Below are 15,330 nucleotides of genomic sequence, written 5' to 3'. Positions count from 1 at the left end.
CCATGGTTTCTTTGTCCTGAGAAAGAGCAGTGTACCACACTTGATGGAACAACTACAAGGGGACAGAGGATGGCTCATAGGTGATTGTGTATGACACTGAATCTATACATAGCTGACAGCCAGCCAATGCCCATGTAAAGTCAGTTTCTAAAGGTCCTCTTTTGCCCACTTTTGCATGTGATTCTGGCTACCCCAACTTGCAATGGCTCCTGACACCTGTGAGGAATCCCAGAACAGATGCAGAGAGGAATTATAATGAGGCCCATGGACATACTAGGCAGGTGATTTAGCGCACTGTAGGTCTCCTGAAGGCTAGATTTAGTTGCCTCCATCTCTCTTGGGGGTCTCTGTGCTATGTCCCTGACAAGGCGTGAAGGATAGTGCTTGCCTGCTGCATGCAGCTTGACTTGGCTGTGAGGAAAACTATCCCCCTTCTGGAAGAGGAGGGTCCTGTCCAACCAGCCCAGCAACCTCAGAGAGGGGATGAGAGTGATGGTGAGGAAGAAGAAGGGAAGATATCCACTCCAGGAACCAGCTGATCCACCTATACTTCCAGTGACAGTTTCAGTCTAACTAATGTAATTGGCAATGTGGTGTCTATAGTCATTGACACTGTTAACTGATGACTGAAGTGGCATGTGCCAGGTAACCTGATATTAGGTACAGTGTGACATACTTCAGACACTACAGTGAGTTGGATCCCCTCCTGCAAAATAGATATGATTATGAAATTGACTGGCTAATGCATACACACTCACAATTGATATCTCATATTGACGAGGGACATATGATTTGAGTGCATAGATGTATTTATTAAGTGACAAAATATACATATTTTGTTGGTCAGTGACAGGGAGGGGGCACATGGTGCATATCCATACTCAGGTATTTATTAAGTGACAAAATATACATATTTTGTGGGACAGTGATAGGGAGGAGGCACATGGTGCAGATCCATACTCAGGTACATATGCTCAGCTGTTGGTAGCACTGGGTTTTGTTCTATGTGGCTATTGGTAGATGGTGTGATGACAGTGACAAGTCAACAAGGGAGCACAGTGGCACACAAGGGAAACATTTCAAGACACAGTCACTTCCTAGTGGTGGGCATGGTCTTGGCTGGTGTTTCAGTGGCATGTCTGGGGCTGAGGGCACATTTGCGTGGCTGGAGCTGGGCTGCAGGGGTAGGGATGCTGGTTTCCTTTGTGTCCTCTGGCACTGCCACCAGTCCAATATCTGCTGCAGATGTAGATGGCAGGGCAGTGCATTGGCTTGTGGTAGGGGCTTGCAGGTGAGTGGAGGTCTCAGACTGGCCATGGTGCTGGTGCTGAGGCACCCCTGCAATGGTGGCCATGGTTTCCATTCCTCCATGGCCCCCTGGTGGTGTGCTATCTGCAGCCTCTGATTCTGCTCCAAGGTGGCCAGGATCTGGCCCTTCCTGTCCTGGGTATGGTGGTATGCTCCCAGGACCTCGGATATCACCTCCTAGGCTACAGCATCCATCCTTTGGCCACCCCCCTGGGCTACTGATGTCCTCCCACTGGCCCTAGCCCCCTGTGCCTGTGTCCCCGGCACAGGTCTCGCAGACCCACTTTCACTGGGCCCTTCATCATCCTGCCTGTTGGTGGGTGGAGACTGTGGCCTCTGTACATGTGGGCTGCCAGTCTGTGGCCGGGAGACACTGGTGTTGAGTCGTTTGGCCAGAGCTGATGATGGTGGTTGGGTGGCAGGGCTGTCAGTGGTATCCTGGGTGGGGCTGCTGGAGGGTGACAGTACAGGACTGGGTGATGGGCCAGGGTATTCATCAATTTTCATACATCCCTCTGCACTCTCCTGAGTGGGGCTTCTGTCTTCATGTGGGGCACTGGCACTCCTTGGAGTTTCCGTCCGGGTGGCATGGGTGGTGGTCCCTGTGGGGGGGAATGGACATGTGAGTGTCAGGTACTTTTTCAGCAATTGATGCACTGCTATGCCCTATTTTGTGCTTATATTCGCCTGTCATGGCATGCAAGGCCCCTTCGTGTACATATCTTTGCATTTTATGTGGGGGGTGGAGGTGCATTGTGGGTGCTGTAATGCACTGGGAATCCATGCAGGGATAGGTGACTGTGCACAGGGGGCAAGATGGAGGTCTGTTTGTGGGATAGAAGGCATGCAGGGTAGTTGGATGTGGGGTGTTGTGGATTGGCTGGGGATGGGGTCCTGGTGGGAGTGAGAGGGGTGGTGTGATACATGCATTATAGATGGGGTAATTGTTAAGGTATTGAAGTTGACTTACCTGAGTCCAATCCTGTGAGTCCAGTGAGGCCCTCCGGGTGCAGGATAGCCAGGACCTTCTCCTCCCAGTCAGTGTTTTCAGGGGTGTAGGTGGGGGACCGCCACCCGTCTTTTGTACTGCGATGTTGTGCCTGGAAGCCATTGAACGAACCTTCCCGTGCAGGTCGTTCCATCTCTTCCGGATGTCATCCCTTGTGTGTGGATGGTTTCCCACTACATTGACCTTGTTGACAATCAACTGCCATAGCTCTATCTTCCTGGCCATGGGTGTCTGCTGCACCTGTGGCCCGAATAGTTGTGGCTCGACCCTGAGTATTTTGTCCACTATGGTCATTAGCTCCCTATCTGTCAAGCTGGGGTGCTTAGGGGCTGCCATGGTGTGTGTTGTGGGTGGTGTGTTGTGGGTGCCTTGGTGAGAATGCTGTTGTGTGGTTGTGTATGTGGCTTATAAAGGTGTTTGGGGTTTGTATGTGTTTTGGTGGAGTATTTGTGCGTGTGACTTGTGTTATGTTGTGTTCAGTGTATGCATGTTGTGTTGTCAATATCAGTTGTGCTATTGGTGATGCAAAGGGTGCGTATGTGTGTGTTTTATTGTGATGTGGATGTGTGTCAGGTGTTAGGGTTTCAAAGTTGCCAATGTGTGCATTTGATGTTGGTGGGTCCCATTGCTGGCCGTGGTGGTCCGTACTGCCAATGGTTGTTCGGCATCCACTCTCCGCCATGCTGATTTGTGCTTCATTATTTGGTGGACGGAGGATTTGTCTGCATTGCGGTGGCAGGGTGGTGTATACTGCCTTTACGCCGTTGTGGGCCCTGGCGATGGGTGGAGGTTGCAGGATTTTTGGAGGTTTTAATTTTTGGCATCATAATTCGGTGGTGTCCAGTCTACCGCCACTGGCGGTCTTCGGGTCACCGTCGCCATGGAGGTCGGCAGTGATTGCCTCCAAGTTCATAATCAGGGCCATAGTCTAATCTCTAAACAAAATCAATGTATTTATGTTTGGGCTGTCTGTCCCTGGCTGCCTGCCCTGCCTCACATTGAAGCAGGAGACGGAAGCCAGGCAGTAAATTGATCAAAAGACGAGCAGGGTTTTTGCTCCCTTGCAAAGTTGATACAAATATCCAAGTCAGGTGCAAAGGGAAAACTATGTGCTTATAGTAAAGACAGTTGCATGCTGTATAGCTTTAAAACTGGCCCTATCTTTATGCACTTAACATTAATGCCACACACATTGATTGATTTACAAATAATGAATGGTAAAAACATTAAGGTAATACATGTCGGTGATTTAGATCTTTTTTTATTTCACGCTTTACTTAATCTTACATTTCCCAAGACTGTTAGCTATTTCATAGTGTTGTATTCTGTATTGTTTGTGCATCTCAATATTCTTGCATAGTACATACTCTGAATAGTGCCAGGTGTTTATGAGGTGCTTTAATGAAAGCTCTGGCGTGGTGGCTCAAGTTAAAGCAAAGTGCTTGTCACAGCACCCTGGTCATGTATTCCAGTTGCAATCAAAAGTCTTTACAAATGAGTGTGAAGGGGGTACACAGATGTTAAAATATATACAGGACAAAAATAAAATAAGGTGCTTAGATATGAGGGAGTGCAGTGTATGTTTGGGAGTGGTGAAGTGAGGGAGAAGCGAGAGAGTGAATTCAGGGGAGAGTGAAAAGATGGTGCTGAAGAGGAAAGAAATGAGGTTGAAGATGTGCAGTTGGACAAGATGTGCAGAGAAAAAGGACATGCATACTTAACATAAAGCATACATAACTAAAGACAAATACTCCTTACACAGGTCTTGATAATATTTAATTCACAGTCTCACAATTTCAGATTTCAAACATTTACAATGTTAATTATTTATAACAAATCATTATTGTAACACATTTATCTTAAACCACTAACAGCAATTGATAAAGCTAGTAGTACTGGCAGGTTTCAAGTGTATGTCAATTTTTGTGTTATATGTCTGGACGCATTAATATATCAGAGAGAAACCAAACTATTAGTCGGGTGGCACAGTATAGGAATCACAGAAATGTATTTTACATGTTCTCTTTTAGAGATCCCCCATGTTTTTCAGACCACTTAAAGACCTGATCCACATATTTCCATATGGCTGATTGCAGTTAGCACCTATGGGTGCTTCCTGAGTACTGGTTACAGCATTCTGTTTCAAAGTCAATGCTGCATGTAGTACAAGACAATTGGAAAGCACACACATTAAAGGGCTGAAGCTGGCTTGCTGCACAATATGCACATTACAGTAACTGTTGAACATATTAATGCAGTAAGATATGGGCCAGTTTCTAATCTGTTTAATATTTCAGGACTATAAGTTTCAGCTGCTTTATAAAGCTTGCATTCTCACTAAATTAATTTGTTTTAAAATGAAAAATGTGCTAATCTTCTTGGTAGAAGGATCTCCTGTACCCCCACATTAGTCCATTGAGTTTGTTCACTTTACTTGCTACATAAAAGTCATACCCAACTTTTATGACCACCACTCTCAAATGTCACCACTCGCCACTGAACTTGAAGTGCTTCCATAGAGTACATTTCAGTGATATGAATCATCATACAGTTAAGGTTTTCTTGGCAAATGATGCTAACTCTTTCACCATCAGCAGCAATCTACTTGTGGCATAGTGTCCTAAATCCTACTGGGATGGCCAATTTGAAGTCCAGGAAGGAAACATAAGTTTGGATCATAGATACAAAATGTCATGAATCTGAGCACAGCAGCTCAAAGAATGAGCATGATGGGATTGAACATTGAGTAATCACCCTTCCAGATGTGGCTGGAATTGTGACTTCCCAATAGTAAGTTAAAGTGCTACCATCAAAGTCTGTGGCATAGGGTGCACCATAAAGAGAAATATTAAATTGTGAAGATGGAAAGACTGGTTAATTAGCCACAATAACCAAGTTCCCAATGGAGAGAATGAGTTCAGGATACATTGAGACTGCTTGGGGCCAGTAAGGCAGAAGAGGAATATAAAATCCTGCCCGAGTGAAGACAACCATCCTGAGGGAAAAGCGAATCATCTCCCTATGACTGCAAAAACTCAGCATGGATGGGAGCAGACAGGTTTGCATTAGCCCACCTTCAGGGCACCATAGGCATGCCTGCTGCACACTGAAGTGTGTCCATGTAGCAGGCGTCTTTCTATAAGGTTTAGTTAGTCTGCAAATTAGGAAATAAAACGAAACACCGGGGAAACATCAGCACAACTTGGCTGCTCTGAATGGCATGTCAGTACGTTCCCCCAAGATGTCAATGAGGTAATAGGAGTACTAAAACAGGTTTTCTCTGAAGAGCCTAATATGTTGGAATAAGGAGTAGTGAACAGTTACACAGGAACAGTGGCAGAGATAAAAAAGGAACAACAGTTAAAATGACTATTAATATCTAAAATCATTCAAAGGAGAGCATATGCTTTAAATGCTCAGTAGAGGATCAGCTCTACTTAGCAGCCAGCAGAAACAGTAAGAAATAGAATACTGAAAGCACGTAAATGCTCATCAGTGTCAAATGAGCGAGTTCAATAATTATTTTTGCAGCACATGTGTATACAGTTTTGAAAAGATAAGAATCTTTGAAAAAGTTACCCAAATATGTCTGTGCCTATTTATAAATAACTGTAAGATCTATGGGTTGAAGGGTTCTAGGATATGGGGGTATACACTCCAATTCTAACAAGTGATGTTGTATTGCCAGTTTAGGACCCAGGTTGGGAACCCCTGTCTTAGTTCACTCCCATGGCTTGTGCACATTAACATATATTTTTATTCATATTTTAGAAAGCCTGCTTTTAGCATTTGTTTTTAGATATTTTATTAGCTTCTAGGAAGGCAAACTTTGCCCTGCACATCTAATCAGCCTCATACCCTATGTAATCTGTACTTCTTGTACCAAGGTTGGTTCACACAGTACATGGTATGCTAACTTGTGTTGCGGGCCCAGGAGCCAGTTTCTAGCTTAGAAACAGGACATTACATCAGAACTTCAGTCCAAACAATGTATGGCTAAATATATAAACTACACTTATGTCCAAGGGCGGTAAAGGGCATTCCAGTCATGACCATCCAGGGATGCCTACCACAAGACGGGTAATTAGCAGTTAACTTGTTGTGGTAGAACACTTTTGTTTGTGCCTGAAATGATTGTCACCAGTTTTTTTTATCATGTATCTGAAGGGCAGGATCTACATTTTATGTAACTTTACAGATTTCCACCTATTTTGTGTCAACAATAGTAACTCAACATTAAAATTCTCAGTGAAGTGTAATTTACTTCCATTCAATTGTTTGTATTTATTGGAAGTCAAACCGTACTTCATAGTTTAAAAAACAAAATGTATATATATATTAAGCAAATTTTTAACCTAGCCCTCTCTGCAGGGTCACCCTATACTTTTTATCTCCACCCTTTCTGTTTATCTGAATTCGTTTTTAGTGGTTTTAGGACTCTGTGTACTTAGTCATGCTAATCAGTGCTTGTTCTCTCTCCCTAAAACATGGTAAAAATGGGCTACACCTGATTTGAACATTTAATTTACTTTTAAATCCCTAGTATATGTAATTACATGTCCCAGGACCTGTAAAGAAATAGTACTATTGGGCCTGCAGCACTCTGTATACCACTCACTTAAGTAACCTAGCCAATGAGGACTGCAGTGCATTTGTAAACTGTCATTTTGATATTTTGACCTGGCAAAACACTTTTTGACAGGCTTAAACCTTCCCCTTTGATAATTATAAGCCACCACTAAATTAGGCACCAAAGACTCATAGGGCAGGGTGCATTGTATTTAAAATGTAGGACATGTGAGTTTTAGTTTTACATGTCCTGGTAGTGAAAAACTTCTAAAGTCATTTTTCACTGTTGTAAGGCTTACCTCTCCTATTGACTGACACTGAGTTATCTCATTACATTTAAGAAGTGCTAAATGTGCATTGAGGTATGCTGTTTAAACACAAAAGGGGTTTACGTATTTATGGGATGGGCTATCCTGCCAGGATGGCTTGGGGGTGGGGCTCTTCTAATTACACTTCAAAGGACTTTCCTCCAGCACATACAAAGAATCCTTTTTATTGTCACTCCAGACTTCTTGTACCCTTGATAAGGAAAGGGAATCACTTTCAAGAACAAAATGTGGCATTGGGACAGGATGCCCCCTACACACTAAGGCTGGCACCAGGAATAAACATTGGACCTCCTGAGTCACTCTTCAGTACACTCCTGGACCTGTGGCAATTACAGACAAAGGACTGCTCTGCCACCAGAAGACTACCCTGTGGCATGAGGACTACCTTCACCCCAGGCAAAACTGATTTACTCTAAAGGTCAGTTGGCTGACCTCCTGGCTGTGCTACAGAGACAAAAAAAGCTCCAGAGTCCTCCAAGCAACTGCCCAACTGACCTGCTGCATTGGTTCTGCAACTAGATGTGTCTGAGCCTCTGTGAAGTCAGTTTGTGAACCCAAAGAGGTACCAACCCAAATCCTAGACCCTTGGCTGGCAGTGGCTGAGCTACTCCAACAAAGGTGAAATCCTAGCATTTTGGCCTCTTTATGAGTATGAAATGTGCTCTTTGTGTCCGTTTGCAATGAGTCCCTGCTGCCACCTATGTCTGCCAACACAAAGCTGTGGTGAATCAGACTTGTTGTGCTACAGCGCCCACCAAAGTGAAATCTGCACTCCATCATGTGACCTACTCCTCTAATACAGTAACCCTAATTGTATTAATAAATGTCTACATATTTATTGAAAGCTTGTATCTATTTAATTGATTGTCGTTTTATTTCCCTCAATTCAGGCAACAGAGTACTGTAACGTTTTACAAAGAACAGTACTGTAAATATATTTTGCATTACCTTAACCCCTAGGGTGCCTAGGACATAACGGTTATGTCTTGGGAAGCACCTCTCGTGTGCACAGGACGTAACTGTTACGTCCTGCACCCAGCCTTCGAGGGAATGATGTCTAATGATGTCAGCGTGATCATTAGAGACCGCTGGATGCGCAGGAAGCCATTTGCTTCCTGCACGTCCACCAAGAAGGAGGTAAGTTTCTCCTCCAGCCTGGGGGGGGGCGGATTGATACAAAAGAGGCATTGGGAGAATGTGATCGGGCAGCAGGAATGCCCACTAGATACTAGGGAATTAGTTGTATGTGCGTGTGTGTGTTTTGTGCGTGGGGTGGCACCTTGGCCAAGTGCCGCCCCCCCAAGGGGGCATAATGTTATGCACTGTTTCTGCCCTCCCCCGGGCAGATCGGCGAATTATTTTTCAGCTTATCTGCCCCCGGGCATATAAGCCCGTATCTGAAGGGCAGGATCTACATTTTATGTAACTTTACACATTTCCACCTATTTTGTGTCAACAATAATACCTCAACATTAAAATTTAGTTGGGCAAGGGCCACTCCCCCAAGGGGGCATAATCTTATACACTGTTTCTGCCCCCACTGGGGGCAGATCGGCTAATTATTTTTCAGCCGATCTACCCCTGTGGGGGTAGAAGCCACAATGGCACCAGGGATGTGTTTTTTTTTTTTTTTTTTTGTCATGTATCTGAAGGGCAGGATCTACATTTTATGTAACTTTACACATTTCCACCTATTTTGTGTCAACAATAGTACCTCAACATTAAAATTTAGTTGGGCAAGGGCCGCTCCCCCAAAGGGGCATAATCTTATACACTGTTTCTGCCCCCACTGGGGGCAGATCGGCTAATTATTTTTCAGCTGATCTGCCCTTGTCGGGGTAGAAGCCACGATGGCACCAGGGATGTGTTTTTTTTTTTGTGGGGGTGGCCCCTTTGGCAAGGGTCGTACTCCCAAAGGGGGACAAACTCTTTTAGGTAGTTCTGCCCCCAGTGGGGGCAGATCAGCCTAGTATTTTCTTAGGCCCATCTTCCCCAGAGACCACTAGACACCAGGGAAAATTATTAACTGTTTGGTGGTGGGGTGTTTCTCAACTGGTGAAGTGTTTGCATTTGTTATTATAACAGTTTATTTCTCTTTTTTGTTCTAGTTCAAAGCTTTTGCTTCTTTTGTTGTGGCTCGTTTTGGCAGTGGTTGACCTCCAGTTTTCGTAGTTGCATGTTTTAGGTAAGTAAATTTACTCAAAAGGAGTATTGTTGCCATGGATGAATGATATGTTTGTAGGTGGACAATATTTGTGTTGTCTTTGTATAATATGCTTTTCTTTTTTCTTTTTAGTGGGGTATCATTGGTGATTGCTGAGTCTGTGCAGATTAGTTGCTGGTGAGTCTAGCTTTTTCAGGCAAGTCAGTGGTATAGTTTTTGAGTGGAGGAAGAGAGAGAATCTGGGAGTGAGTTTGTTGTCCGAGAGGAATCTTCTGATGAGGAAGCCATTGTCAGTGCAGATAAAGGGCCTGTTTTCGAGGAGGACATTGATGTGCCAATGGTGGAGAAGCCAGAGGCTGAAAGGCTTCCCATTGGAAGACCTGACACCTGGGTTGCCGCAAACATGGAGCAGCCACAGTTGCCTACCTTTACTTGTCTCCCAGGGTGTAGAGTAAATACAGAAAACTTTTTGCTTGTCAATTTCTTTTAGTTGTTTATGGACGGTGTATTTTTGGAAGAGATTGTTGAGCAGACTAATTTGTATGTGGAGCAATATTTGAGGCACAATGCTGCCAGACTTAGGCTTCAGTCTAGAGCAACCCATTGGATTCCCACAAATTTGGAAGAGATGAAAAAGTTCTTGGGTTTGACTTTTTTGATGGGGCTGATGAGGAAGCCGTCTCTGGCTTCTTACTGGTCTACTAATCCCTTGATGGCAACGGCTATATTTCCTGCAATGATGACTCATAATCGGTATTTGCTTCTTCTTCGGATGCTGCATTTTGTCGACAATGCTTTAGCCTTGCCACAAGATCCCACTCACTAGAGAGACTGTGGTCTTGCACTCCCCAGGACCAAGCAGTGGAAAAACCACTCAATTGAGAGACTGTGGCCGTGCACTCCCCAGGACCAATCAGTGGGCAAACCACCCACTTTAGAGACTGTGGCCTTGCCCTCTCCAGTACACCTTGGCCTAAGTGTTGTGGCCCTGTGGCCCACGGACATTGAGGACTGGGCAGTGTCCCTCCATTTGTAAATATGTAGATATATTTGTATTTTGATGCACTTATTCATGTTATTTTATTGTATTACACTCACTTTCTTCACATCTTTTTGTCCTTGCATTATTCTTGAGGGGTACAGGGGGAATAATGTTACTGCATCTGGTTGTGTATACGGTGTTGGCGTGGGGGTGTTGCGTGTTGCGTGTTTGTGTCACTCTCTTTTTCCTCCCCCCTCCCTTGTTTGCTAGGTGGCACCACTCACCGTGGTCGTCTTCGCCGGTGTTGCTGTTCATAATGCAGCAGAAGGTAGACGAGCATCAGAAATATGTGCAGCTCGGGCTCCATGGCATCGTGGATTATCCCTGATTCTCCACAGGTGAGTCTTTTGACTTCTGAGCTCTGTTTACGCCATGCTTTTGATGTTGTTGGTACTGCCTCAGAAAAGGTAACGGATTGGTGTGTCATAATAGAGAGGGCGGTTCATTGTCTTCCATCTGGCTGTTGGTGTTTACCACCGTGGTGCTTGTTGATTCCGCCCTGGCGGTCGGTATGTTAAAGTGGCTGTCTGTCTGAGCAGTTTCCGCTGTGGTCGTAATTCTATTTTAGCTACTGACGGCCTATTGGCGGTATTACCGCCGCTTTATCACCGACCGCCAGGGTTGTAATGAGGGCCATAGTTTTGTGTTTGAGAATTTTGATGTGTCCACATGGAGTTTTGGGCCATTTTCTTTCGCAGGCACTAGGTCTACCCACACAAGTGAGGCACCATTTTTATCAGGAGACTTTGGGGGAACACTGGGTGGAAGGAAATGTGTGGCTCCTCTCAGATTCCAGAACTTTCTGTCACTAAATGTGAGGAAAAAAGTGTTTTTGGGCCAACTTTTGAGGTTTGCAAAGGATTCTGTGTAACAGAATCAAGAAAGAGCCCCACAAGTCACCCCCTTTTGAATTCCCCTATGTATCTAGTTTTCAAAAGTGTGCAGGTTTGGTAGGTTTCCCTAGGTGCCGGTGGAGCTCGAGGAAAAAAAAATCCACAGCTAGGCACTTTGCAAAAAACAGGTCTGTTTTCTTTTGGAGAATGTGATGTGTCCTCGTTGTGTTTTGGGGCATTTCCTTTTGCGGGCGCTAGGGATACTCACACAAGTGAGGTACCATTTCTATCGGTAGACTTGGGGAAACGTTGGTGGAAGGAAATTTGTGGCTCCTCTCAGATTCCAGAACTTTCTGTCACTAAAAGGTGAAGAAAAAGTGTTTTTTTGGCCACATTTTATGGATTGCATAGGATTCTTGGTAACAGAACTCAGTGAGAGCCCCACAAGTCACCCCATCTTGGATTCCCCTAGGTGTCTAGTTTTCATAAATGCGCAGGTTTGGTAGGTTTCCCTCGGTGCCGGCTGAGCTAGAGGCCAAAATCTACAGCTAGGCACTTTGGAAAAATATGTCAGATTTCAATGTAAAATTATGATGGGCCCATGTTGCGTTTCCTGTCGCGAGCATTAGACCTACCCACACAAGTGAGGTACCATTTTTATCGGGAGACTTGGAGGAACACAGGATAGAAAAACAAGTGTTATTGCCCCTTGTCTTCCTCTACATTTTTTCCTTCCAAATATAAAACGGTGTGTAAAAAATACATCTATTTGAGAAATGCCCTTTAATTCACAGGCACCCCGGAATTCAGAGATGTGCAAATAACCACTGCTTCTCAATACCTTATCTTGTGCTCATTTTGGAAATACATAGGTTTTCTTGATACCTATTTTTCGTTCTTTATATTTCAGCAAATGCATTGCTGCATACCCGGTATAGAATGAAAATCCATTACAAGGTGTAGCTCATTTATTGGCTCTGGGTACTTATGGTTCTTGATGAACCCACAAGCCTTATATATCCCCACAACCAGAAGAGTCCAGCAGACGTAACGATATATAGCTTTCAAAATTCTGACATTGCAGGAAAAAGTTACAGAGTAAAACGTTGAGAAAAATGCCTGTGTTTTTTACCTCAATTTCATTATTTTCTTTATTTCAGCTGTTATTTTCTGTAGGATACCCTTGTAGGATCTACACAACTTTCCCCTTGCTGGATTCAGAATTTTGTCTACTTTTCAGAAATGTTTAACTTACTGGGACCTAGCATTGGTTTCACACCCATTTCTGCAACTGGAAGGAGGATGAAAGCACAAAAAAGTAGTAAAAATGGGGTATGTCCCAGTAAAATGCCAAAATTGTGTTGAAAAATTGGGTTTTCTGATTCAAGTCTGCCTGTTCCTCAAACCTGGGAAGCTGGCAATTTTAGCACCTCTAACCCTTTGTTGATGCCATATTCAGGGAAAAAACCACAAGCCTTCTTCTGGAGCCCTTTTTTCAAATTTTTATGAAAAACTCGAAATATTCACTGTATTTTGGATAATTTCTTGATCTCCTTCAGGGGAACCCACAAGGCCTGGGTACCTCTAGAATCCCTAGGATGTTGGAAAAAAAGGACGCAAATTTGATGTGGGTAGCTTATGTGGACAAAAAGTTGTGAGGGCCTAAGCGCGTACTACCCCAAATTGCCAAAAAAAGGCCTGACGCCTGAGAGGAAAAGGCCTGGCAGCGAAGAGGTTAATGCACTAGCATCCGCAACATCTGAGCGGTTCTTGATGCTAACGTCCTTCTGGGTCCATGTAGTCCACAGCACCAGGCCTGCTCTTCACACTACAGCAAAGAGAATCCCTGACACTCTCTTTGCACCTAACAGCCTCCTCTACCATGAACAGGACTCTTCACACCAGACTTTGAGAAGGTAATCTGGTCTCTGTATCCGGTCTCTGCTCCCTTGCAGTTGGTCTTAACTTGTGGATTTCCCCTGGTCTAGTATTGCCAGATGACCGCAAGTGCTGATTTTTGCTTTTAGGTGCAATACTTACCTATTAATGTGACATTAAATATCTCCTGTTCTACTGATTGTTTTTTCTCATGTCATTTTAGTATCATTTTATTTTATAAAATGTGCCCTTTTTTTCTATATTGGTTTGGGATTTTTTTCTTGTGTTGTGTTTTCACTGTATTACTGTTTGTGTGCTCCATAAGTACTTTACACGTTTTCTTACTGCATTTGTGCCTTTCTACCAGAGGATAGAGTACAGGGTAATTTACTGACATTTGTGAATCACCCTAAAAAGGATGGTAGTTGTTGCCTGAGTGCGACTTCTACCCACCTCAAACAATATCCCAATGTCTCACAGCTGGTTCTTTCTACCAAATGGAATGTGTATTTAAGCAAAATATAAACTTCCATTGGAACCCTTTGCCTAGAAAGGTCATCATTTTAAATTTGGAGGGCCATCTGAAAATATAGCTCAGTAGGTATATTGTACAAATTTTGCCCAAAATACGTCTTACAGCCACAACAGAACTTCCAAACGAAGAAAAAAAAACTGCAGAGACTGGTCCACAATGCCATGTTCTCATGGTGGGCAGGTTGACCTATATTATACCTGACGGACACTAAAAGTGTGGGAACTTTTTTTTTTTAAGATAACTACTTTCTCAACTGCGACACCTGGCTTGCCCTTTGCAAACCCTGGCATTGCCTTTGCGACCCCTGACCTCAGAGGTGGCAAACTCAGTGCCAATAACACAGTGGCAGTCATTTCGGACTCCACTCTCTTTGTTTTCTGTAAATTTTTTATAACACTAATAGTGAATAATATATCATGCACTATTACCGATGTAACAATGGAGACCAAGTACCTTGAATTTGTTATTCCATGGTGGCTGAAGTAAGTACAAATGCAATTAAATGGATATTGTGAAGCAGGATAAAGATTGTTATATAAGGTGTATGTCAAGGCTAGATAATCTAACATTAATCTGAAACGTCCATGACAACCGTAGCATATATGAGAAGTAGCATAATGTACTGAGCAAAAGCAACAAATTGCGTCTGGTTGTGGACTTTTCTGACGGGGGTGATTGTGGGGAACATGGCGGCCAGTTAGAGAGCTGGACCGCAAGCTCTCCGTCGGACGGGAAGGAAGGCGTCAGAGCATAATGCTGTGCCCGGAGTGCGGAAGCAGAGCGTTGGAGCTCCCAAGCCGTACGCGTCTGCGGCGGCATTTTTGGGGCTGCTTAGCTGCTTCTTCTTCGCTGTGAATTTTGATGTATGGCTTTACTTGGAGCCCGTTTTTCCGGGAAAACGCATGTCAAGTCAGCAGGTTTCTTTCCGTTGTGCGGTCCGGCACGGATTACTGTTTGCCTCGGGGTTTTGCTTGCTTTTTTTTCTGCGCAGCTGCATCATTGGATTGTTGCTTGGGGGTTGCGATTTTGACGATGTGAACGCCGCAGGCTGACTCGAGGGGGGGGCCTGGATGATACTTATCGGTTGGGGGTTGTTGTAAACTGCAAAGCTGTCTTTAAAAAGGATAAAAAGGGATTCGTACTAAAGAGAAGTTTAACCTGTGGCTTTATTTTTAAATGCTTATAACAGAAACCTGGAATTTACAACGTGAAGTGAGGTCTTCCTTAGCATGTGTATGGCGCAGACAGCTGTAACAGACTGTGAACCCTGGTGTAAATTACATATGGTTTCCACTGAATATATCGGTGAAAACATAGATTAATACAGATTCGTTGACAAGAAATAAGAGACATTCTACTATCTAAATAAATAAAAACACTAACTAACGAAACCTTCAGAAATCACAGGGGTACATGCTTTTTTCACTGGTACAGCACGTTGTACCAGGATCAAAGAAGCAGTTTGGAGTGTTTTTGAGCTCCGTTTCTTTTTTTTTTTTTCCTTTTTGCGCTCGGACACAGCCCTGATGGGCTGGGGAGCATAACGGCAGATAGGGGAGCTCCAAAAAATCATATGTTGCTTTGTGGCCATTTTATTATCCATCTATTTTTATTTTTCTGCCACATTGTTTTCCTGGCCCGGGACGGGTCATTAAGAAAAACG

This window comes from Pleurodeles waltl, chromosome 6 (assembly GCF_031143425.1).
Source record: "Pleurodeles waltl isolate 20211129_DDA chromosome 6, aPleWal1.hap1.20221129, whole genome shotgun sequence".
Lineage (NCBI taxonomy): Eukaryota > Metazoa > Chordata > Amphibia > Caudata > Salamandridae > Pleurodeles > Pleurodeles waltl.
Note: the sequence above shows the minus strand (reverse complement) of the source record.